The sequence below is a fragment of the Delphinapterus leucas genome, chromosome 2, assembly GCF_059928025.1.
Source record: "Delphinapterus leucas isolate spDelLeu-1000000601 "Yukka" chromosome 2, BTC_Dleu_Yukka2, whole genome shotgun sequence".
In the NCBI taxonomy this organism is placed as follows: domain Eukaryota; kingdom Metazoa; phylum Chordata; class Mammalia; order Artiodactyla; family Monodontidae; genus Delphinapterus; species Delphinapterus leucas.
Window position 1 is genome coordinate 73,866,904 of NC_143130.1, and position 26,776 is coordinate 73,893,679.

Below are 26,776 nucleotides of genomic sequence, written 5' to 3' on the forward strand. Positions count from 1 at the left end.
AGAGAGGGGAAGAGTCTTGCTGGGGGCCATAAACAGGCTGGAACTAGAGCTGCCTTCAGATGACTGCTGGGCTTCAGAAGGGGCAGTGCTATCTGTCTCTCCTCCTCTCTTCTTCACGTAACACACTGTTGCGGGTGTACCTCGTGCCAGGCGTTGTCCGAGGCAGCGACGAACAAAATCGGCGTTCCTGTCCTCTTGCAGCTTGTGTTCCATTGGCAACAAGTGATTGAGGGATCACAAAAGGACAAGTCACTATAGAGTGTGTGACGGGCTATGAAAGGAGAGAGAGGGATGCTCTGAGAGAGAATAGGGGATGTAGTTTGCCCTGGGTGGTTGGGGAGGCTGCTCCGAGGAAGTGGCTGAGGGTAAATGCGCAGGCAGGGGAAGCAGCATGGATGCAGGCCCCGAGGTGGGGAGAGCCTGGGACCTGAGCTGCTGTCAGGAGGCCAGTGTGGCCGTGGAACTTGAGCTGGGGGCAAGCAGTGCTAGATGAGGTTGGATATATAGCTAGAGGCCAGACCCAGCCTGCGAGCTCTCTGCCAACACAGACTGGTGGAGAGATTTGGCCTTTGGGGACACACAGTTTGAGGTCTGGGTCCCTTTCCTAGCAGTGCAACCTTAGGACAACTTACTTGACCTCTTTGAGCCTGAGTATTTTTTTACCTTTAAGATAGGAATAATAACAGTAGCTACCTCGTGGTTGTGGGGATTAAATGGGATGCTGAGTCTGTGGTGTCCCTCACAGAGCTGGGCACAGGGGAAGTGTTCAGTGAAAAAGAGCTTCTGGCCTGTGAAGTAAGTTTGGGTGTCAAGGCCCCATCTCCCACTTCTAGAGCCTCCCAGCAGGACAGTGTGAGTCTCTGCAGGAGGAACAGCAGGAGGGGTTGTTCTTATGTTTGGGAGGAGCTTTATGTAAACCTGTTTCCTCGGCTGTCTGTGAGCACCCTCCCCTAGACTCAGGTCTGTCTCTTTGACTTTAGGTCCTCCTTAAGTCCTTACTATGCAAAAATGAAAATGAGTGAGAGTCACTTTTCCTTTTTTTACCTGTAATGACAGATGGAGCTCACACAAACATCATGCTGAACGAAGGAAACCAGATTCAAAAGAGCCCATAGGGAATAATTCCATCTGTGTCAAATTCAAGACAGGCAAAATGAATCCCTGGTGCTAGAAATCAGAATAGTGGTTATTCTTGAGGGACTAGTGACTGAAAGGGGGCATGAGAGGGATTTCTGGGGGACAGGTATTGTTCTATTTCTTGATCTGGGTGCCTGTTTCACTGATGTGTTAATTTCCTGAAAGTATGTTAAGCCATACTTGTATATGTACATTTTCTTGCAGGTATATTGTATCTGAACTAAAACTATACATTAACAAACAAGGAATCTTTAAGTCCACTTCCTGCCCTGGTCTGGTCCCCGAAGGGCATGTTTCTGATGCCTTTGGAGGCCTTGTATGTCCTTATCCTGCATATAAGAGAACATCTGTGAGAAAAGCTGCAGAATCCAGCTTTGGATGTGGACATCATGCCCTGGCCTGAGAGTCTAGGGCACGGCTGGGGCCCACCTGGCCCTGCGCATCTCACCTGATTTTTCTGGCTCACATTTCGGCCCCAGCCTGCTGGGGATGCTGGAGGTTGTCAGCTGTTTCTGGGAACAGTTGGAGAAATGCTGGCCTGCAGCTTCTGGCCTCTCCCAGCCTGGGTAGCCGCTGTAGGGCAGAGCAAGGCTCATAAAGAGAAACCCATCTAACCCCTCATTTTATAGATGAAGCTAAGACCACAGAGGGGAAGTGACTTGTCCAATGTCACACGGTGAACAGGTGATAGATCAGGGTGGGCACTGGTGGTCTGACTCCTACTCTAGGGCTCTGGCTACCACACCATAAGGACCCACAAAGCACAAACTTATTTTTCTCTTTAACTTGACTGCTTTTGGGGAGTGGGGGAGAATATGTGGTAGGGTAGTCTTTTTTCTTTGACCTTGAGGGTAGGGTAGCAGGGTCGGAGTCAGAAAGGTGAGCATTTGGGAAGGATTGATGTTCCCTGGGGAAGGGTGCTGGTGGATAGGCCCAGTAATGACTACTGTGTGTCTAAGGGTACAAGGTAATTTAATGTAAGCAGCATATAATGGTCAGTGGTTTCTTTTTTCCTATACTTATATTACTTCACTTAGATTTTTAAATTATTAGATGAAGCATAAAATCATAAAATGTTACTGTTGAACTGGATCTCAACAAGAATTTAGTCCAGATCTCCGTTTTATAGACAAGAAAAGTGAGGCCCAGAGAAGGGAGGTGATTTGTCCAGAGTCACAGAGCCAGCAATACAGGAGCTGAAACTTAAAGAAGCTTTTCAACTACCCTGTGCTGGTTTAAACAAACAGAGGAAAACCTCTCTATATGTAAATTCAACTTTTATCCACAGCCCTCACCTCTCTCAGGGAGCCTCTCACCATTCATTACCCCACACATCCCATCATAACCTCCCCAGCTCCCCTGGTGAAGATAGCGGCCAGAAGCCCTGCTACGTATAGGAGGCTCACATGTGCAAGGCACACTGCTAGGCACTTAACCTGCAGAATCCCCTTTTATAGGGATAGGAGCCTTGGGCCGTGGAAGGAGCCACTGCTCTCAAGCCTCACCCTTCCTAAACAGGCTGAGGAATTCCTTGGGACAGCTGCCTGCCAGATCTGAGTCTCCCAGTGGGGTCCTCTGTGGTTAAGATCACCCACCACACATGCAGCTTAGCCAGAGCAACTTCTTTTGGGAGAGAAACAAAAAACCTCCAGGAAATGTGTAGAGCTCAGGTGTACCCAGGCTGGGTTCTATAGCCCAGTCTAGCCACAAAGCTCTATAGAAAACAATAATAATAGGTGTTTGGATTTACCTGTCTCTGTCCTTGGGAAAAAGCGTTTCCAAGATGAACTCGGAGGCGAAGGGGGTTTTATTATTTCTTTTCAAATTAAAAAAATTTTTTTTATTGTAGAAGTAATGCATGGCATATGTCATAAACTTATGAACAGTTAGAGTAGAACTCCCTCTGTCCTCCCTCTAAGTCTCACATCCACAGGTAGACTTTGATGATAATTGTCTTCTGTTGCCGTTCAGAACTTAGTCTAAGTAAAGCAAGTGTGAATGTAGACCCAGATGGGATCATACGACCAGAACAATCTACAACTTGCTTTTCTCACTTAATGAAATACATTGAATATCTTTTTACAGTATATAGATCTATGAGACTTACTTTGGAGGAAAGTTTTTTTTTTTTTAAATAAAACATTTAAGACAGTTTAAGCCAACAAAAGATTAGCAGCCTTAACCTAGCAACTGTTTTTATTTCTGAGTCTTACCTTCTAATCTATCTATGGCTATTTCTCATGCCCACACAGCCTCTCCTCTTTTGTGTCTGCTTGAGGCCTGCATGTGCTCAGAGTTAACATTCCCCCAAGTGCTAAGCTCCTGGGGGCAGGTTGCCTAGACCAAGGGGAGCAGGAGAAATGCTCAGGCCCTAGGATGACCGGTGATGAGATTAGGCCTATCTCACATTTGTTTGTGCTGGGCTGTCAACTCTTTGAAGGCAGGTCCGCAACTGCTCTCCTATTTTGAGCATCACGGCAGCACTGGAACAGAGGCCAGAGGCCCCCAAATCTTCTGTGACTTCTCTTTGCTCTCGCTCTTCTCTCACTCTTGGAAAAATTAAACTTTTCCCTCAAGGTCAGGATCAAATGCCATCTCTCCTGGCAAAGCCTGCCATGACCCACTCCCTCTACACCTACCCCCTCTACCACACCCCCTCTATGGACTGTATTACCTCTTATTCTGGACCCACACCTCTATTAAGTGCTAATGTCATCATACCTCATGTTACACAGAAGGTTCACCTGGTCATCTCCCCTGCTGGACCCAGGGTCCTCCATGCTGGGCTCCTGCGTACTTTATCTTTTATCCGTTCATTTTCTGCCCCTATCCACCTCCCCACCACACCCTCCACCCTGCCACAACCCCAATAGCGTCCAGCCCAGGCCTTTTACGCTTGATAAGCGCTCAACTCCCACAGACACCACAGTTAACTGCAGAGTTGTTTGGAACCCGCCTTGGTTCCAAAAGCTCAGCCAAGCCCCCAGCTCCCTTAGGCCTTGGAATGCATGAACATCCAGGATTCCCCAAACACAAAGTGAGAAACAAAACACACTCCATTTCCTGGACACATATTGTTTTTTTCTTCTTACTCTTTTTTTTTTTTTTTTCTTTTTGGCTGCCCCGCGCGACATGCAGGATCTTAGTTCCCCAACCAGGGATCGAACCCAGGCTCCCTGCAGTGGAAGTGCGAAGTCTTAACCACTGGACTGCCAGGGAAGTCCCCATTACTCTTTTTTTTTTTTTTTTAATTGAAGTATAGTTGATTTACAATGTTGTGTTAGTTTCAGGTATACAGGAAAGTGATTTTAGCTATATATATATATATATATATATATATATATATATATATTGTTTTTCAGATTCTTTTCCATTATAGGTTATTATAAGATATTGAATATGGTTCCCTGTGCTATACAGTAGGTCCTTGTTGTTTATATATAGTAGTGGACACACATTATTGTGTTTAATCCTGGTAGCACCTTGTGAAGCAGCTGCTATTCCCATTTTACACATGAAGAAATTCAGTCTCCAAAATGTTAGGTGACTGGCTCAACAAATACAGACCACCTACCTTATCAAGGAGAAGGCAAGTGGGAAATTCCACTTCGTGCAACACAGCAAATCTCAGAGAAAGTCAGAAATAAAAGCCAGAAACTTCTCTAGCCAGAGCCCTGTTTGCCTCCCTGGGCTGGGATTCTCGGGCTTGTCTGATCACACACATGCTTATATTTCCTGCTGCCGGAAAGTGAAAGTGACCGACGTAAGTTAAGAATCTTCTGCCCTCATGTCAGTATCTGTGCCGAGTACTTCCCATCTTCTGGAACAATATGAGCTGGATCACATTCCCACTTCACAGTTGTGAAAACTGAGGCTCAGAGAAGTTTTACAGTGGCGGCTGGTCACTCATGCCAAAAAAGCTTTCTGACTGCTAACACCGAGCTTGTCTGTGCCGGGCCCAGGAAGCCCTCAGCTTGGTGTTAGTGGCAAGGAGGTCTTTTGGGCCACAGCTGCACCCCAGACAAGCCAATGGTTTCCAAAACATGAGTGAGCGTGTGTGGATGTGTAAGTGCACGTCTGTACTCATTGTCACAGTCCAGAGACTCTTCTCAGGCACCCACTGTGTGCTGGGCACCGTGATGGATAGAGGAGACTTAGGGCTCAGGCCTTACCCTAGAAGAGATTAGGGCTCAGTTGTGGCACAGGGGTACTCTCCTCCAAAGCTAATGAAATGAGACGTTGGAACAGGCCACAAGCTAATAGGGGGACCCCCAAACACGTGCCAGTTGTTCAGCGGAGGAAGCTGTCACCCTGTGTGGGGCAGCTCCTCACGGTGTAATCCTGGAGATGGCACATAACCACCTCAAGGTCAGGGCTCTGCCAAAGACTGAGAAGCAGCAGGCCCGGGCTTGGGCAAGAGGGCGCGTGGAGAGGGTTGAAGGGAGGGGGCTGCCAGGAGGACAGGCGACTGCAGGGGCCCTGGAGGAAGGAGGGAGGCGCCTTTATCACCCATTGTCAGGCAAACAAAGCACAAAGCCACTCAAACAAAGTGGCTGCATTGCACATGCTTCAGTCAGAAGCTGGCACATGGTGCAAACCGCTTGCCCCGAGGTAGCGGTCTCACTGAGCTCAGTTTGCATTATGAAAATTGTAAGAGTGAGAGGGAGGTCCTATGTGAGGATAATTGAAACCGTTATATACCTGTATCTACGGGACACACTTTCCTTTCTACTTATATATTGCCAGCCTGTACATTTTGCATTGTGTTGTTTTTTGACTCAACATTGTTTTATGTATCCAGAGTCCATATAACCTAAAAATATTTTTGTTTCAAAATAATTTCAAATTTAATAGCAACATTTTCAGAATAACAGAACTCCTATATATCCTTTATATACAGGAACTCCTGTATATCCTATTCTAGGAATAGGTGGACTTGAGCCTCCCAAATAGACATACCAGGTTTTAACATTTTGTCACCTCCTCCCTTGCTGTCTCCCTCCTTCCCCACTTTCTCCTTCTCCTCCTGCCTTTCTTCCCTCTTTTTCTTTCTTTCAGTTTCTTCTTTCCTTTCCTTCTTTCTTTTTGTCTGTCTATCTACCTACCTACCTACCTACTTACCTATTATTGTTTCCGAGCCGTTTGGGAGTTGGTTGCGGACATTATGCCTCTTTATCCTCAATGCTTCATCATGCATCTCCTAAGGACACGGGCGTTCTCTTTCATAACCACAGTACAACTTTCAAATTCAGGACATTTCACTCTGATACAATATTTTTATCTAAGCTATCATTCTTGTTCCAATTTTGTCAATTTTCCCATTAGTGTTCTTTAAAAAAATTTTTTTTAATTTTATACAATTTTAAAAGGTTAAACTCCATTCACAGTTATTACAAAATATTGGATATGTTCCCCGTGTTGTATAATACATCGTTGTAGCCTATTTACACCCAACTGTTTGTACCTCCCACTCCCCAGCTAGTGTTTTTTATTTATATATTTATTTAAAATATTTTATTTATTTATTTGGTTGTGCGGGGTCTTAGTTGCAGCAGGCGGGCTCCTTAATTGCAGCATGCGAACTCTTAGTTGTGGCATGCATGTGGGATCTAGTTCCCCAACCAGGGATTGAACCTGGGCCCCCTGTATTGGAAGCTTGGAGTCTTAACCACTGTACCACCAGGGAAGTCCCCCAACTAGCAGTTTTTCTCCCTGCTAAACAGGATCCAGTGAAGATCATATATTGCATCTCCTTGTCATATATCTTTAGTCTCCTTTAATCTGAAACAGTTCCTCAGCCTTTCTTTGACTTTCATGACAAGATATTTTTGAAGAATACTGGCCTTTTAAAACAGATACAGTCCGTATGTTTTCATTAACTTCATAATAATCTGCTATATAAACATCCCCAATTTACTAAACTTTCCCTATTGTTTCTCACTACTAAAAATAAGTGTTTCTGTGAACATATTTGTTAATTTCCTCTCTCTGCATTATTTCTGCCAGTGTATTCTCAGAGGTGGAATACAAGGTCAGAGGTTATGGCTGGTTTGTGTAATGGTTGAAACTAGAAATACTGAACCAGTTTACCAGGTCACCAGCATGTGCTTATTTCCTTATGGCTTTGCCAATACCCTTTCATTATTTTTGTGTAGTTTAAGAGTTTTGTAAAGATACCTTAATGTTTTCACTGTGGAGAAATTTAAAGTGGTTGAAGTCTTCTCCCTTAATTCCAAATCTTGTTCTCTGTGCTACTTTACCTTTTTTCATGGTGTTTCTATTTCACTTTCATATTTTGAAGTTCTGATAGCAACACAAGGCAGGTAAGGCAAGTATAATCATTCCCATTTTATAAGTGATGAAAATCAGGCCCCGTCAGGACTAGAGGCAGAGGTCTTCCTGTAGACTCATGGTGTTGCCTTCCTCCCCCGAGAGGTAGAGGGGATTCAAGGTCTTTGGGGGACCCCAGAACTCTGGCAAAGGGTTCCACTTCTTTGTCTCTACTTTTAGAAGCTGGCTGGAATGGTTTTTTTTTTTTGGCCACGCCCCACGTGGCTTGTGGGATTTTAGTTCCCAGACCAGGGATTGAAACTGGGCCCTCAGCAGTGAAAGCCCAGAGTCCTAACCACTGGACCACCAGGGAATTCCCTGGAATGGTTCTATAAGAAAGTTTTCTGTGAGGTGCTATTGGGAGAGGGGGTGCTTGGGGAGAAGTGTGTTTTGAGGGCGAAGGAGAGAACTTGGTTTCCCTGTATTCTCCCTTGCTGGGGAGACCAAGGTGAGGGGTAAGAGCCGCGGCCAGTGGTGGGAGTTAGGGCCTTAGGTACCCATCACCTCAGCTGCAGTAAAGCACCAGGGCTCTGGCAGTGCAGGTGGGAGGTCATGTGAAGCCCTCCAGAGCCTCCCACAGAGGAGATGCTGCAGCCTTCAGAGTCTCTCTTCTGGAGATTGCTCTAGCCCCCAGAGCAGCCTTCAACAGGCTTTAAAGCCCAAGGACTTTAACCTGCAAGGGCTCCAACATTGTCTAGTCCAGGCGATGGGAAACTATAGCCCTACAGTCAAATCCAGCCTGCCACCTACTTTCAATGGCCCTGGAGCTAAGAATTTTTTTTTTTTTTAACAAAGTGTGGTGTTTTTTTTTTAACTTTATTGGAGTATAATTGCTTTACAATGTTGTGTTAGTTGCTGCTGTATAACAAAGTTAATCAGCTATACGTATACATATATCCCCATATCCCCTCCCTTGAGCCTCCCTCCCGCCCTCCTTTTCCCACCCCTCTAGGTGGTCACAGACACCGAAAGAATGGGTTTTATAGATGACCAGTTGCAACAGATTTGATGGTTGGAGCACTAACTTTGGACCCCAATTAGGCAAACTGTTATCCGCCCCTGCAATTCCATTCTTCTCATGGCAGACCTGTATTACAAAAAACGAACAAAACAGAATAAGACAAATGCAATTCTTATTATATTTTGAGTTTCATCAGTTAAAATTTTGTGGAAATTTAGTTTTCTCCTTTGTTATGTAAGTTCCGACTCTGTGCTTCCAATGCAGGAGGTGCAGATTCGATCCCGGGTCGGGGAATTGGGATCCCACATGGTGCAGGGCCAAAAATACTACTACTACTACTAATAATAATAAATAATAATATCCTGGATTTTATTTCTTGGCTCTCAATGCCTAAAGTATTTACCATCTGACTCTTTGTAGAAAAAGTGTGTCTACTCCTGATCTACTCCAGTATGGTTTACTAGTTAAGCAGCAAAACTTCAAAAAAGTGACTTATTCTGGGGTGGGGGACAGGATAGAAACAGATCAAAGTGAGGTGCAGTTATGTAAAAGGAGGAAGAAGAGGTGAGCAGCGATCCACCTGTGCTCCTTCCCTGCCCTCCGTCTCACACAGCCTGTGAGGAACCTCCGAGAAGCCCAGTTTCAGAACCACTGTCCATGTCAGTCTGTCCTGTCCTGCAGGGAGTGCTGGGGTGGAAGACGGGAAGGGAGGTCTGGGTATTAGGGATTGTGCATCCTCTCTAAACCTGGCCCTGCACTGGTCATGGGCTGTTACCTAGTTTAACCCTCTTGCAGCCCTACGAGGTGGCCGGTGTTTCTCCCACTTTGCAGATAAGGAAGCCGAAGCTTGGAGAACTTAACTAACTTGCCGAGGGAAATGTCAGAGCTGGGATTTAAACCCATAACTTCTGACTCCTGGTCCAGTGCTCTTTGGGGGGGGGGTGGGTACCAAGCTGCCCAAGATTTTTCTTTCTGCCTGTGACCCTGGGCTCCCCTCCAGAGAACAGGGGAGGAGGTGGATACTGTTGTTTAGTGGTTTATTGGGGAATCTGCTGAGAGCCCAGTTGTCCTTGTTTAATCCATTTCCACGGCGGACACTGCTCCCCTGCCCACGCCCACCCCCTGGCTGCCTGCATCTAAGCCTGAGACCTCAGTGCCCTAATCTTGAATCCTGAGCTGCTGGTCCTTGGTGGCCTGGCCACAGGGCCTGGAGGGTGATGAATTATCCTTCCCTCCTGGGGGTGAGGTTTATTTGGCACCCTGGGCCCAGGGCCCACCAGCTAAAGAGGAGGACTTGGCTGCTCAGGGGCTGCAGTACGGTCCTGGGAGGCAAACGCTCCTACTGGTGTTTTGGAGGAGACAGGGAGACGGGGCAGAGGGGGAAAGGCAGCTGAGGGCCCCAGCAGGAGGACGGGCTCGGGGCAGCAGGCTGATGAACCCTAGCCTGGTGGTGACTACTCCGGGTGCTGCAGCCACAGGGCCCAGGTGTGATCCTGGCTCTGCTACTGTGAGCCGCTGGACCTGGGGCAGCTTCACGCTCATAGGCTCCGTTTCTTTGTGCTAAGATGGTCCCATTTCTCACAGGGTTGTTTTCCAGCCTTCTGGAGTCCCCTCCTTTAATGTCCAAATAAGAATAATGAGCATTCCATTCCAGGACAACAGGAAGTCCTGTTCCTGACTGAGCATTTCTGGGTCTCCCCAGGGAGGGCTCACATCCTCCTTGATGCCGTAGGTCCTTGGACTCAGGACCTTCGAGACAAGGCAGCGCTCCCTCTGTGACCCTGTCTCAGGCACGGACTCAGGCCCGTTTCTGAGTGCCTGCCTTGCCACTGAGCCTGCTTGCAGGATAAACTGAGTTTCGGGTAGTGAGAGGAATTTCTGCACAGAGAAGGAAACAACTTCAAGTGGGGTAATAGATACCTCCGCTCCCCTGACTCCTGCCATCTGCCATGATGCTGGGGCCTTCCAGGACCCCTCCCCAGGCCCGAGATCTGCTACCATCCTTATACTTACCTCCCCAAAGAGACCCCCTATTCTTTCATAAGTTTAGGTCCTTGTTACAGCCTCTCCCTGAAAGGACCCTGGGCCTCTCTTTTCCAGAACCAAGGATCCTTTCAAGTTTTTTCCATGCAAAAAGCCGTCTCTGACCATCCCCCCACCCCACCTCCACCCCATTTCGGAGTCTTTTGCCTTCCTTATTACCAGTGACAGTTCTGAGCAGCTTTCAAAGTGATTCTTTTCCCATTCGTAGCACAGATGTAAGGGGCATAGCCTGGCATGTGGGAAGTACCCAGCAAACGGTTGCAGATACGGACAAGGTGATGCTAAAAGCCCAGCGGTCAGTTGTTTTGAAGAGCTCATAGGGAGGAGTTGGGTTGGGCTGCTTCTCCTCTGTTACCTCATTTGATCATGAGCCTCCACATTGGAGTAGGTGGGCAGGGAGGAAGTCACCGTCCCCATTTTACAGATATGGAAACAGAGGCACAAAGACCCAGCCCTACCCTTGAGAGCAGGGCGGCCAGGTGGAGTGGAGATAAGGCTGGTGTCCACAGGGGTTTGTAAACACAGGTCCAAGTAGCAATCTTGAAAAGATTTCTTAGAGAAGGAGATTGTATAAGACACCTTTGGAGCCAGCTAAATCAGCAGTGTTTCCAGAGTTTGGAATTGTGAAATTCTTTCTGATGTTTCAGCTGAGCCCTGATGTAAGAGCCTTCCTGGGGTCCATACATGCCTCTGAGATTTCAGCTTTCTGCTGGTCAGGAAGCACTGCCAGGCCCTGGCTAAGCCGGTTTGGCTCCACCAACTGCCACCCCAATTCCCCTGGTTCCCAGTGTTGTTACCATCCAGGAAGTTCTGCGGCTGGACCATCTCCGGGGCAGCTGATCCACCCCTCTCCAATACACAGTCAAGAATTTGTCTCTCAGGCTCAGGTATTAAACCTAGGTACGAATCCCAGTTTTACTACTCACTGCCTGTGTTACCTTGGGTAAGTTACTCCACCTCTCTGAGCCTTGGTTTTCTCATCTGTGAAATTGAGAACATACCACCTACCTTATCAGGCCAGGATTTGAACCTCCATCTCTCCTGACTCTAGAGGATTGAATGAGATTATGAGCGAAACATGTAGCACAGCGATTGTCATCTTGGATAGTATATATGAATCACAGAGGAGGTTTAAAACAAACACACATGTATACATGCCAGGGATTCAGATTTAGAAGGTCTGGGGTGGCGCTCTGGCATCCATATTTTTTAAAGTGTCCCAATTTGTGTAGACTGTACACCTGGATCCAAGATCACTGCTTCAAAATGGTACTTGAGACACAAAGTAAGCTCCCAGAGCTGTTGGTTTCCTCCTTGCTTCCCTGATTGAGCAAGTCTATTATCCTCTATCGCAGTGGGCCATGTTACTTTTACCTCTGTGTTCGCTCACAAAGACCCCTGCCGGGATTCCCACCCACCCCCAACTTGTGCATGGTGTCTGCCATACCCGATATTCCCTTCTTGCTAAAACTGCCCTCTTTCCTTTTCCGCTCTGAGCCCCTCACAGCCCCCTGCCCCATAGAGTGGAGCTGGGCTTGCTCTTGTGCAGGGGTGGCCCCCTGATTGGAACAGGGATGGTCACTTGACCCAAGAGTGACCCATTCATTGGCTATTTGGTGTCCTATGAGATGGTTGGGCTGAAAAAGCTCTGCCCACTAGGACCAGTGATATATTAGCCAAAAGCCAATTAGATGGCCTCTCTCTGAGACTTGATGCACAGTGAGGAGGGAATGGGGCTGCCACAGAAGATGCAGTGATTCCACGAGCTAATTCCTTTGTGGCTTCTAGGTTCATTTTCTCTTCCTGTGTGTATCCTTCCAGTGACCGCCTTTTCCCCAAAGAGCCTAGGTTGCATGCCTTCCCTGTGTTGTCTGTGTCTCACCTGTGCCCGGAGCCCTGCTCCAGTTCTACCCATGCCCAAGTTCTGCTTCCTTACAGAGGCCTGTCCTGACTACTGCAGGCATGTTGACTGCAGGCAGGGTTGGGTACACCTGTTCTACGTACCTACAGCATGTTGTGGATTCCCTAGTCGTCGTTATTTGCCTTTGAGTCTGTTCCCGCCGTCTCTGGCATCGCCCCTTAACAAAAAGCTACCCTAAAGCAGCTTGCAGTCCAGTGAGCTTTCCAATCATAGGATCTGGCGGTCATTCTCTTTTATCTCCCAGTGCCTTACCCAGCGATAGGCACATAGTAGGTACACAATAAATGTTCGAATGAGTTCTGCTTTCAGTTGGCTCCCAGGGTCTCTATTCTGGCTTTGCACTGTGACCTTAATCAAGTTTCTCTTCCTCTCCGGTTCTCAGTTCCATTTCCCCCCTCAGCTCTAAAATGTCATGATGCTATGAAATACCCATCAAACATCTATTGGGTAGGAGATGCTTTGATGGGCATAGGGAGGGGTGGAGAGGGGAGTGAGTGCAGAGATGTAGTTTATACCTTCTAGGAGCTTAAAGAGAGGTTGCAGGGGCACATAAACAAACCAACAAATAACCTCAGCAGCAATTCAAGAGCTGTCAGAACATAGTGCAGCCAAAAGAACGTTCCAGACAATCTATGAGATACTAGTTCAGAACGTGGCTACCTCCATGGACTGGCACAGTCAGAACAGGTTTTGGGAGGTGAGAGCTAAGTGAGGCACTGAGGGATGGGTGGGACTTGAATAGGCCGAGCAGTGAGTGTGGGCATTCTAGGAATTGGTGGACTTGAGCCTCCCAAATAGACAGGAAAACCCAAGGTGTGTTTGTGAGAGTGGGTCCCCCGGAAACTGGATGACGTGTTCTGATAGGGAAGCAGTGCATGAGCCTGGAGTAGCAAGGAGGGGATGGACAAAAGTCTAAGCTGCCATTAAAGTTTTACTAGTGTTGGTATTGATCGCAGTGAGGGGAGGTGGGAATGATGAGGGGAAGTTAGGACTATGGTTGATTTAATTGTCTTTTATTTATACTCTCTGTATTTTCTTAAAAAAACTTTAAACATGTATTTCTTATGTCATATAGAACAAATTGCTTTTTAAGTATTTCATGCTCAGGAGTTTGGACTTCATACTGGTTTTAAGCTGGAAGAAAGGTTAATGGGATTGAATGGGGAAAAGGGTCATGGGGGACTTCCCTGGTGGCGCAGTGGTTAAGAATCCACCTGCCGATGCAGGGGACACGGGTTCGATCCCTGGTCCGGAAAGATCCCACATGCCGTGGAGCAACTAAGCCCATGCGCCACAACTACTGAGCCTGTGCTCTAGAACCCACAGGCCACAACTACCGAGCCCACGTGCCACAACTACTGAAGCCCGCATGCCTAGAGCCCGTGCTCCGCAACAAGAGAAGCCACCGCAATGAGAAGCCTGCGCACCACAACGAAGAGTAGCCCCTGCTCGCTGCAACTAGAGAAAGCCCACGCGCAGCAGTGAAGACCGAGTGCAGCCAAAAATAAATAAATAAGTTAATTAATTAAAAAAAGAAAAAGGGAAAGGGTCATGGGAGGTGGCCCAGTGAGGAGTGAATCGCTATAAAGAATGTGAGGGGGGCTTCCCTGGTGGCGTAGTGGTTGGGAGTCCGCCTGCCGATGCAGGGGACAAGGGTTCATGCCCCGGTCCGGGAAGATCCCACATGCTGTGGAGCGGCTGGGCCCGTGAGCCATGGCCGCTGAGCCTGCGCGTCCGGAGCCTGTGCTCCGCAACGGAAGAGGCCACAACAGTGAGGGGCCCGCGTACCGCAAAAAAAAAAAAAAAAAAAAAAAGAATGTGAGGGGATGAGGACCTGGAAGCTTCTCAAGGGAGGGATGGAGGCTTCACTGACTTGTATCCTTCACACAGAAAGAAAGGACTCAGTAAACCCTTGTAGAAAGATTAGCAAATCAGGGTGGCAGCCCCTAAGAGAGAAGGTAAAGTGATGGTAAGGATTCACACTGGTTCCTGCAGTGAGTCTCCCATCTCTTTTGCCAGAAAAATTCTGGCAGATACCCTGGGAGGTTTGGAAAGAGTCATTTGTCATTGTCCTCACTGGGCCACCTCCCATGACCCTTTTCTTTTTTTTAGATTAAATTTATTAATTTATTAATTTATTTTTGGCTGCGTTGGGTCTTCATTGCTTTCTCTAGTTGCAGTGAGCGGGGGCTACTCTTCGGTGCATGGGCTTCTCAAAACTTAAAACTATTCAAGTGTTAATAACTGCAGGTGCTCATTTAACAATAACAGTGTTGTACATTTCTTTTCTCTCTGCGAGATTGCCCAGAAGCCTATAGAATTGCCAAGATTGTCCTAGCCTTTTTAAAAAAAATTTTTATTGGAGTATAGTTGATTTACAATGTTGTGTTAGTTTCAGGTGTACAGAAAAGTGAATCAGTTATACATATACATATATCCACTCCTTTTTAGATTCTTTTCCCATATAGGTCATTACAGAGTATTGAGTAGAGTTCCCTGTGCTATACAACAGGTCCTTATTAGTTATCTCTTTTACTTTTAGTAGTGTGTTTATGTTAATCCCAACCTCCACCTTTCCCCTTTGGTAACCATAAGTTTGTTTTCTAAGTCTGTGAGTCTGTTTCTGTTTTGTAAATAAGTTCATTTGTGTCATTTTTTAGATTCCACATCCAAGCCTTTTAATGACATGTTCTTTTCCTCCTTCTGAGCACCTTCTCTCTCATCTTCCTTCCTTTCTTCTACTAGTTGTACTCAGCCCTCAAGTCCAGTGAAAAGTCTCCTGTCCTTCTGAAGCCTTCCCATGGGTATTTCGCCCAGCTTCAGCCATCTATCCAGCTTCCAGCATCCATAGCCCTTACAATCTCTGCCTCATACATAATTGTTCTGAAGCAGAAGGTTTCCTGGAGGTTCATTCTGTATTCTGAGACAAACTGTGAGCCCCTTGTAGGCAGAGGCCAAGGTTTATCATCCTTAGTGTTCCCACCACCTCTAGCATAGAGCTGGATCCATAGTAGGTGCTCAGTAAACACAGGGGCTGGTGTTAACCATAAATTGTACTCAGCCAGCACTGCGCCCCTGAGGGCTTGAGTTTGTGTTTCCAAGCCCAGGAGAAGGTAGAAATGCAGTGGCATTATTTTCATCACAGTCCTGTTCACACGATCTTCTTTGTTTTCTTGCCTGGAGGGGGTGGAGCAGGGGAACAGGCCAAGTGTGCAGAGCTGTTTGACATCCCAGCAGCTGTACAGAATGCTCACTTGTTCTCCCCTTTCATGTGCCAGAATTGCCGCACATCACAGCTTCTTCCTGCACTGGTGTTAGCCTTGTGGCCTCTGTCCTGCTCCTGCTTCTCCAGGAAGTGGCTGAGCCTGGTTCTGCGAACCCCAACGGGGTATCTAGTCCCAGATAGAGAAGATGCCAGAGCTTCCCCTTGTGGGCAGCGACCAATCTCAACTGAGGAGGTGCCGTGGAAGTTCCAGGTCATGGTGGTGGCTTTCTTGGGGTTTTCTGAGGATAAGAGAAATGCAAAGATTCATCTGTGGCATCTGAGCCATCAGCCATGGACTTAAAGACCTTGATTCAAGTCCCACTTTAGCTGTCAATATGCTTTGTGACTTTGGGCAAGACACCTTCCCTTTCTGGGTCATGCAACACTTTGGTGGTGCAAGTGGAACCTGATTGCAGGTCTCCTTGCTCCTGGTGCTTCCTCTTTCTCCTATTCCACAGAAACACTACAGGTATTTGATATCACACCAAGTCACCTACCCTTTCGCTTTTGACTTGTTCCTGTTAGTACCTGAGGTGCTCTTGAGAGTAGGGACTTTCTTCAGAGGCCTGCTGTCAGAGATCTACCCCCAAAACGTGATTCTCCTACATTTCACTCCTTTCAGCCTCAGACTTCTTGGGGCTATGTGATGGGTCTGTTTGTCTCTCTTTTTTAAAATTAAAGTATATGGGCTCCCTTGGTGGCGCAGTGGTTGAGAGTCCACCTGCCGATGCAGGGGACACGGGTTCGTGCCCTGGTCTGGGAAGATCCCACATGCCACGGAGCGGCTGGGCCCATGAGCCATGGCTGCTGAGCCTGCGCGTCCGGAGCCTGTGCTCCGCAATGGGAGAGGCCACAACAGTGAGAGGCCCGCATACCGCCAAAAAAAAAAAAAAAAAAAAAAGTATAGTTGATTTATAATGTTTTGTTAGTTTCTGGTGTACAGGAAACTGATTCAGTTATACGTATATATAACATATTCTTTTTTCTTATCCTTTTCCATTATGGTTTATTACAGGATATTGAATATAGCTCCCTATGCTATACAGTAGGACCTGACCTTGTTATTTAGTGTCTGTCTCTTTAGACAGCTGCAAAGAGATCCTTCCAGAAAAGGTGGGCCAAGTGACACTGCTTTGTTGAAGCAAGTAATGCCGTCCCATGACTGGGCTCCATAAAGATTTGTCATATGAATAGATGAATGAGTGAATGAATGAATGAATTCTAGCAAGAGGCAAGAGAATTGGTGATGCCATGGGATCACCTGAATCATCACTGTAAGAGACCAGGGCAGTCTTGGGAAGACCCCTCTGTGAAACTGACCATCTTAGGGCAGCACTTGCCCAATTTCCTGTCCTGATGCAATGGGTTCTGTCCCCCACCGCCACCCCAGCTCTCTCTCCATGTCGATGCATTCAGCAAGACCGTGCAGCGAGAGCTGGGGTGGGAGTAAAGGCGTCCTGGCTTTGGCTCTGCAGCTGTATGTGCTTAGGCAAATCCTTTCCCTCCCCAGGGGATCTCGGTTTCCCATCTCTAATGTTTAAGTGCCTTCCAGCACTAGCCTCCTGTGACTTTATGATCATGTGAAGCATCCTTGCTGGGTTAGAGGCCACCTACTCACCAGGGCAGGAGTCACCAAGGGCCATGGCACAGTAAAGCCTCCGGTGCCACTGAGACTGCTGTTGCTGAGATTAGACAGGGATGCTTGGCATCGAGGCTGTGCCCAGGGCCTGTTTTAGCAACACGGCTAGTAAATATTGACTCTGTGGCACAAAAATGGAAAGCAGAGATGACTGTGTTAACTCACTCAAAGGGTAGAAGTTCACCAAGCCCTGATAAGACAAGATGTAGTTACGCAATCTGTGGGCGTATCATTGACAAATACGTTGTTTAGGGCTGGGGAGAGCTGAAAATAGGACAAGGAAGCCTTCACGGCTGATCCACGGCTGCTGTCCTGTTGGCATAGGCTGGCCTGCTGGTTCATCGTTCATTTTTAAATGAATGGATACTTACATTCTTGAAGGATAGAGAAAAAGGACTGTAAGGAAATACACCAAAACATTCACTGTGACATTCTCTAGAGATGGTGAAATTGCCAGTAATTAAAAACTATTCTTCACAGTCTACAACAATCACATTGCTTATAATCAGAAAAAGGTAATGTATTAGAAATGAAATACCCTTTTTTGAAGAGTCTGAAGGAGCTTTCAGAATCTTCTAAGTACTTCAGATCTTTGTGTTTTGCCTACTGGACATTGTATGGTAACGTAGCTCTCAAAAACAAGAAAACTCCATATGAGAGAAGGTACTCTTCAGAATAAACCCTGATCTAAGCGTGTTTATGTATTGATTTGTACCCATGAAAGCAGAACGTGGTGGGATAAAATTCTGGTCACTTGAGATAGCAGGATTTTTTTTTTTTCTATGTAAACAAACACTGCTTTGAGTGCTTTCTGTTTGCCAGCCCTGTATTCTACAGTGACCAGGCCCGGCATGGCCCAGAACTGGGCAGATCTGAGCACAGGGCACTCCGGTAAGTGGTTCCAGTGGTTCTGGTAAGGTAGCAGGAGCCAGGTATGGAGGAGGGACTAGGCCTTAGAATTTGGAAGGCAGGGGTGGGAGTGCCATTATATTAATAATAATAATTATCACTGATTAAACACCAACCATATGCCAGGAACCTTCCACATATTACTGATCCTTACAAAACTTTGTGTGATAGGCATTAGCTACCTTTTAGGGATGAGGAAAGCAGGGCTAGGAGAGTCACCTCCCAAAACTTCAGGGCCCATCAGCAGCAGGCTCTGGATTCAAACCCACATCTGCCTGACTGCAAAGCATTTGCTTTTCCTACCCTGCCAGGCTGCCTCTCAAGCAGTTTAGGGTTTTACAGGAGAGCACAGACACCTGCAAAGGGAGCCTGAGCTAGCAAGATGCATGCAGTCTCCATCCAGGACTGAAGGTCTTTGGAGGAAGACGCAGCCCCAAGCATAAATCATCTGTGAGTAGCTACAGGTAGCACCCTTGTGTGCCAGCCCTGACCCCAGGCCTGGGTCCATCTGCCCTCCTCGGCCCTGGGGCCACCCAGTGGGGCCATTGGGGCCACAAGAACCATGGGACAGGTGAGCCTTCTTTGAGGTTCCTTCTGGCCAGTCCAAACGGCCCTTCATCCTCATCATCCCTTGTGCGATGGGGGAGGTCATTTGTCGGGGGGCAGTTGAAGTTTGGGGCTGCACAGTCAGGGCCTGTGGAGGAGGAGAAATTGGTCTGTAGGCCTACTTTGTACCTGGTTAATTAAAACAACCAGTAAAAGAGTCTCATGGTGGTTTAGCTTTGTAGCTGGATCGCTAGAGCTAATTTCTGAGTCTGACCAATCGCCTCTTTCGGCCCAAAGATCCTGTCCTCACAGCCCTTGGGACTGGCCAGGAGCCTCACTTCCTCGCCCAGCTCCTCTGGAAATCTCTCTACTGTAACCTACCTGGAGAATGCTTCGTCTGCCCCCTTCACCCGGGAAGGCTTGCCTTCTGAGAATGAATGCCTCAGAGTTGAAGTTCGTCAGTTAAAGTTGGTCTCCACTTATTTTGTTTTCTTAGGAGAAAGGATGTGAGTTTTGGGGGAGGGGCTGAATTGTGGTATGTGGTGTTTTTAAAAAACTATGTTTTTGGCCCAAGCAGCTGAGTTGATTGCAGCCCAGCAGCACCCGTTATGGAAATGGCTTATCTTGTGGTTCTCCAGAGTTGTGGCTAGAACGTATTTGGCTTCCTGGCAAAACCATATAGGATTTTGAAATTTGATGGAGAAGCCTTCAAAGTTACCAAAATTGAAAGGAGTCGTGGCATCTGTATTCTCCTTCTGGCCCAGGGGTCTGGGTTTCTCTGAAGCTCACACCAATGTATCTGTTTTTTGACATAATAATGATGATCGTAATAATCACCTACATTTGTATAGAACTTTACAGTTTATGAAGAACATTCACATACATTATCTCATTCAATTCTTGTGGCTACATTTCTAGATAGGCAGGGACAATTAACCCTATTTTACAGAAGAGAAAATGAGGGCTCAGAGACGTTAAGTGACCTGGTCACACAGCTAGGAAGAGGCAGCATCAGAAGTTGAACCAAGGTTTTCTGACTCCAGACCAGGAAAGGCAGGGAGGTTTGCATCCAGTTTATGATGTGGACCTGCCATTGTGTTGGAATGCAGGCTCCCTGGGCACAGGGAGATGCAAGCAACCCAAGACTGTCCCGGGCCCAGCAGAGCCAGCCTCTGTAGAAGATGAGACGACCTTCAAGGTGCAACCTTCAAAGGCTCTTTCTGAGCCTTATGGTAAGTGGGTCTTGGCCCCCTGTAGACCAGCAGTGGGAGGACCCCATATTAAGAGCTCATAGAGCTTTTCTGCCCGTGGATGCCGCCGAGTAAGCATCGTTGACGTCTCCCCGCCCCCTCCACTGCCATCATGTCTAAGTCAGAGTCACCCAAAGAGCCCGAACAGCTGCGGAAGCTCTTCATCGGAGGTTTGAGCTTTGAAACAAGTGATGACAGTCTGAGGAGCCACTGTGAGCAGTGGAGAACGCTCACAGACTGTGTGGTAACGAGGGATCCAAACACCTGGTGCTCCAGAGGCTTCGGGTTTGTCACATATGCCACTGTGGAGGAGGTGGATGCGGCCATGAATGCAAGGCCACACGAGGTGGATGGAAGAGTGGTGGAACCAAAGAGGGCCGTCTCAAGAGAAGATTCTCAAAGACCTGGTGCCCACTTCACTGTGAAAAAGATTTCTGTTGGTGGCATTAAAGAAGACACTGAAGAACATCACCTAAGAGATTGTTTTGAACAGTATGGGAAAATTGAAGTGATTGAAATCATGACTGACTGAGGCAGTCGCAAAAAGAGAGGCTTTGCTTTTGTAACCTTTAATGACCATGGCTCTGTAGACAAGATTGTCATGCAGAAATACCACACTGTGAATGGCTACAACTGTGAAGTAAGGAAAGCCCTATCTCAGCAAGAGATGGCTGGTGCCTCATCCAGCCAAAGAAGTCAGAGTGGTTCTGGAAACTTTGGTGGTGGTCATGGAGGAATCTTCAGTGGTCGAGGTGGCTTTGGTGGCAGCCGTGGTGCTGGGGGATATGGTGGCAGTGGGGATGGCTATAATGGATTTGGTAACGATGGAAGCACTTATGGAGGTGGTGGAAGCTACAATGATTTTGGCAGTTACAACAATCAACCTTCAAATTTTGGACCCATGAAAGGAGGAAACTTTGGAGGCAGAAGTTCTGGCCCCTATGGTGGTGGAGGCCCACACTTTGCCAAACCCCGAAATCAAGGTGGCAATGGTGGTTCCAGCAGTAGCAGTAGCTGTGGCAGTGGCAGAAGGTTTTGATTACTGCCAGGAAGGAGTGTGCTACTACAGGCTTATCAACTCTTAAAAAACAAAATTCCAGTTCAAGCTCATGGCTAAAGGGAGCATCCTTATGAGGACCTTTATCTGAGCCACTGTGCACTTCATTTTCACTGCCATGCAGTAGTCATTAGCTGCTATGCAGCTCGAATTAATCATTCAATTTTGTGAATGGACTTTTTAAAAATAAAATGCATTTAAATTGGGAAAAAAAAAAAAAGAGCTCATAGAGCCCTGGGGTTAGCTGCTTTTGAACTTCGGGGCGGTAATTCCCACCTGGCACATACTGTCCTTGTCCTGCATGGCATAGGCAGGAGAGAGGGTGTCCTTGGCAGGGCAGGGCCCTCTGGGTCAGCCAGGCTGTGGTCTCCTGCAAGACCGCAGCTGGCACAGGTCCCTGACCATGTGGTGCCCTCTCCTGCCGCCTCACCACCCTGCAGGGACCTGCTCTGCTCTTCTGCCCACATCACCTCATCCTTTCCTGCCCACCTCCTCTCAGGATGCTTCCTTTCTCCATGCCCCTTGCTTGTCTGGTCATTTCTCTCTCCTTCCTCAAAGGTGGCGCATCTTGTTTTTATTTAATGGTCTTGACTTTTCTGAGGGATCAGATCTGTTTTTTCAGTTAGACGTCCGCTCCCCCGTGGTACCTTGCCCGTGGTCTTTGGTAAATATTCAGTACCTATTGGTAAATACCATTGGCTGCTCACCTGGTGTAGGAAAGTGTTTTGGGCTCCTGGCCTCGCCCAGGACCTGAAGTCTCCTTCAGAGACCTGAGAGCTGTTGGGACAATCACGCAGTGTTCAACCTGAAAGGGACCTTCAAGAGTAGTTAATAATCCAACACGGGTTTTCCAGAAGAAGAAATGAAAACCCCGGAGGGAGTGAGTTGTTCCTAAATTATCTGGTGGCTTTGAACAAGTCACTCACTTCCTGTGTTCTCATTTCTTCCTCTGGAAACCAGAGTGTTGGACTGTTAGATACTCTCAAAGCTCCCTTTTAGATTGAACGTTGGATGATTGTCCCGACAGCCCTCAGGTCTCTGAAGGATGGTGTGTGATGCGGCAGGAAGTTTTTCCCCATGCCTGAGGGAGGGTTGGAGATACTCACTCCTCCACCTCTGCCCGCAGCACTGCTGTCTCCTCAGGTAGTACTAGAACACCAGACTGCAGGATGGATCACACTTTTCTCTGTAAGCAGTCTTGGAGATAACCCCACTTCCCAAGGGTCAGGTGCTCTGGGATGCAGGAAGGCCATCTTGGAGCCCTTGGTTAGAGGAAAATGAAGTAAATGAACACTTGACCGGAGTCACTGCACCTCCAGGGAGGACTCAGGCAGCCAAGCCTCCGGCTCAGAACCCTGGCTGGAAGGTGTTTCTTTCTGGCAAAGCTTCCAGTCACACCCAAAGAAGGTTGGGATTTGTTAAGTGCAATGACTAATTAGTCCTGAGGCGGGAGATCTCTACCCACTCACGATGGTATCATGATTTATTCACGTGAGGTTGGAACACTTACAGGGACTGGACCTTTGTTTCCTGTGGCTTCCATGTCATGTGCAGACAACTGTCTTTTTCCAGAATGGATAATTTCTCAAACCTAGCTTGCTTTCCCAGTTGCCGCCAGGAAACTTATAACTCTGGTCACTTGACAGCGCCCCCCTTCCTGGGTCTGCAGTTGTTTTGGAAGGAATGCATTCTTATCTGGGCCTCAGTTCCTTTCCTAGCAATGCAAGCGCTGGGCTAGCTGCTATCTCAAGGCCTTCCAGCCCTCAGGTTCTTTACTTTTTCTTGCCCCTTTTCCCAGCGGACACTTCTATTTTCTTAAGGGATATGCTTCCATAGAGCTGCTGCAAGAAAATCAGAGACATCTCAGCTGCTTGGAAGCCCTATGCCTGGTTTCACCTTTCTGCCCAATTACTAAGTCTTAAAGGCACCTAGTGTCCTTTAAGCTGCCAGTTTTCTGCCTTTCAAGATCACACAGACTCAATGTCTAAAATCTCAGTAAGGAAGGACAAGGTCTCAGCCCTGAGGCAGAGTTAAGGCGGGCTCACTCCGCTCTGTATTCCCTCAGAATGGAGGGTAGGACCTGTCTCACTCCTCAGGACGTTTGCAGTGTCACTGTGACTGCTTCCTGTGCTCTGGCTGTGGAAGTGATTTGTCTCCTCAGTGATTTGGTTGCCACCTTGTGGATCGTCTGGGGGTAGGGGTGGCAGGGGCCTCAGGCCTTATAGGGTCTAAAAATGGTTTTGCTTCCGTGCTTTCTTTTTGTCTGTTTGCCATTATGATGACACCGGAGATATAATTTATATCCTGTTTTCCCCAATTACATTACATTGTAAACATTGCCCTCTCATTTTCTCGGGGAATATATTTATCGGCCAGGTGACATGATCAGGTTAATTTTAATAGTTGAAAAAGAAAACTAGTGGATAAAAAAAAAAAAAATCAAATAGTGCACTGAAAAGTTTCCTCCCCCATCCTCCTGAATCTTTCTAGCCCCAGGCCTCAGAAGGGACCATTATTAAGTTTCCATATATCCTTCCAGAAACTGTCTGTGCATACACAGCCATACATATGCACGTTCTGTATTTTTTTTAAATGTAGATTGGATCAGCCTGTGCATGTAGATGGGATCAGAATGTTGTTCTGCAATTTGATTTTTTAATCTTGTGCATTTTCCCAGATCCGTGTGTGTGTGTGTGTGTGTGTGTGTGTGTGTGTGAGATGTTCTTTTTAACAGCTGCATAGACCAACTATGGATGGACCATAATGAATTTACCCGGTGACATTGAGGTTGTTCCTACAATGCGCATCCTTGTATATACATCTGCATACCTCATTTACTCACCTCCTATCTGCCAAGTATGGTTCTAGACACTGACGATTCTGCAGTAAAAAAGACAGACTCCAGTGCCACACTCATACCAGTATAATTGTTAGATAAATCCTGGAAAGTGGACTTGTTGGCTGATTGATTTATCACATTTATTGAATGCATGTAAGCCATGTAGAATATTTTGTCACATGCTTGATGAATGTTTGAATTTTTGGCTGCCTGAAACTTTCTCCCTTACACTTGCCCCAACCACGGTATCCGTACCCTCTCCTCAGCCTCCCAGTGGTTAAAGGGCCATTTACTGAGGCTTCGGAAGGTCACTACAGCAGTGCTGGGTGATGACAGTAACATGTGTTCGCTGACAATTTTCTTTCTTTCTTTTTTTTCTTAACTGACGTATAGTTGATTTATAGTACTATATTAGTTTCAGGTGTATAACATAGTGATTCAATATTTTTTAGATTATACTCAATTTAAAGTTATTATAAAGTATTGGCTATATTCCCTGTGCTGTACAATATATTCTTGTAGCTTATTTCTTTTATACATAGTAGTTTGTACCTCTTAATCCCCTATTCTTATTTTATCCCTTCTCCCTTCCCTCTCCTCAGTGGTGACCACTAGTTTGTCCCCTATGTCTGTGAGTGTCTTTCTGTTTTGTTATATTCACTTGTTTGTTTTATTTTTTAGATTCCATATATAAGTGATAGCATACAGTATTTGTCTTTCTCTATCTGACTTATTTCACTAAGCTTAATACCCTCCAAGTCCATCCATGTTTTTGCAAATGGCAAAATTTCATTTTTTTTGTATTTTATTTTATTTTATCGAAGTATAGTTGATTTACAATGTTGTGTTAGTTTCTGGTGTACAGCAAAATGATTCAGTTATATATATGTGTGTGTGTGTATATATATATATTCTTTTTCAAATTCTTTTCCATTATAGTTTATTACAGGATATTGAATATAGTTCCTTGTGCTATGCAGTAGAACCTTCTTGTTTATCTATTTTATATGTAGTAGTTTGTATATATGTTAATTCCAAACTCCTAATTTATCCCTCCCCACCTTCCCCTTTGGTAAGCATAAATTTGTTTCCTATGTCTGTAAGTCTGTTTCTGTTTTGTAAATAAGTTCCTTTGTATCATTTTTTTAGATTCCACATGTAAGTGATGTCATATAATATTTGTATTTCTCTGCCTGACTTCAATTAATATGATAATCTCTAGGTCCATCCATGTTGCTGCAAATGGTATTATTTCATTCTGTTTTATGGCTGAGTAATATTCCATTGTATATATATACCACATCTTCTTTATCTGTTCATCTGTCGACGGACACATAGGTTGCTTCTATGTATTGGCTATTATAAATAACGCTGCTATGAACTTTGGGGTGCATGTAACTTTTCAAATTAGTGTTTCTGTTTTCATTGTATATATACCTAGGAGTAGAATTGCTGGATCTGTAGTTCTGTTTTTAGTTTTTTTGAGAACCCTCCATACTGTTCTCCATGGTGGCCGCACCAGTTTACATTCCCACCAACAGTATATGAGTGTTCCCTTTTCCCCACACCCTCACCAACATTTGTTATTTATAGACTTTTTGATGCTAGCCATTCTGACAGCTGTGAGGTGATATCTCACTGTGGCTTTGATTTGCATTTCTTTGATGATTAGCAGTGTTGAGCATCTTTTCATGTACCTGTTGGCCAACTGAAAAATGTCTATTCAGGTGTTTTGGCCATTTTTAATAGGTGTATATATATATATATAGAGAGAGAGAGAGAGAGTTGTATGAGCTTTTTATGTATTTTGGATATTAACTCCTTATCAGTCAAATCATTTGCAAGTATTTTCTCCCATTCCGTAGGCTGTCTTTTTGTTTTGTTGATGGTTTCCTTTGCTGTGAAAAAGGCTGGCACTTTTAAGTTCCTTGAGGTACGGCTTTGCCATGTGTCCTCACAATTGCGTGAGGAAGTCAGAGTGGCTGGTTTGCACTTCACAGAAGGAACTGGGGCACAGAGAGGTAAGATTGAGCTAAGGTTGATGAAGGGAGTCCTAGCTCCCCACAAAGCTGGCTGGTAGCAAGGCTGGGATGAGGACTCAGGAAGAGGGACTCTGCTTCCTGGGACTACTTCAAGGAGTTCTCAGAGTTCCTGCCATTTAAATGAAAGCATTTTACAAACAACCCAATCCAAAAATGGGCAGAAGACCTAAACAGACATTTCTCCAAGGAAGACATACAGATGACCAAGAGGCACATGAAAAGATGCTCAACATCACTAATTATTAGAGAAATGCAAATCAAGACTACAATGAGGTATCACCTCACACCAGTCAGAATATCCATCATCAAAAAATCTACAAACAACAAATGCTGGAGAGGGTGTGGAGAAAAGGGAACACTCTTGTACTGCTGGTGGGGACGTGAATTGGTACAGCCACTATGGAGAACAGTATTGAGATGCTTTAAAAAACTAAAGATAGAATTACCATGTGACCCAGCAATCCCACTCCTGGGCATATACCCAGAGAAAACCATAATTCAAAGAGACACATGCACCCCAATGTTCATTGCAGCACTGTTTACAATAGCCAGGACATGGAAGCAACCTAAATGTCCATTGACAGACGAATGGACAAAGAAGATTTGGTACATATATACAATGGAATATTACTCAGCCATAAAAAGGAACAAAATTGGGTCATTTGTAGAGACGTGGATGGACCTAGAGATTGTCATACAACGTGAAGTAAGTCAGAAAGAGAAAAACAAATATCGTATGTTACCGCATATATGTGGAATCTAGAAAAATGGTACAGATGAACCTGTTTGCAAGGCAGAAATTGAGACACAGATGTATAGAACAAACGTATGGACACC

At 46.2% G+C, this 26,776-nt stretch overlaps 1 protein-coding gene and 1 pseudogene across 4 annotated transcripts in view; both read left to right on the forward strand.

The window, feature by feature from the left end:
• The window catches only part of LOC111177698 (death-associated protein kinase 2), a 119,238-nt gene that overhangs the window by 8,877 nt on the left and 83,585 nt on the right, over positions 1-26,776 (forward strand). The window lies entirely within an intron of this gene.
• Positions 4,517-25,676, forward strand: LOC111177699 (heterogeneous nuclear ribonucleoprotein A1 pseudogene; annotated as a pseudogene).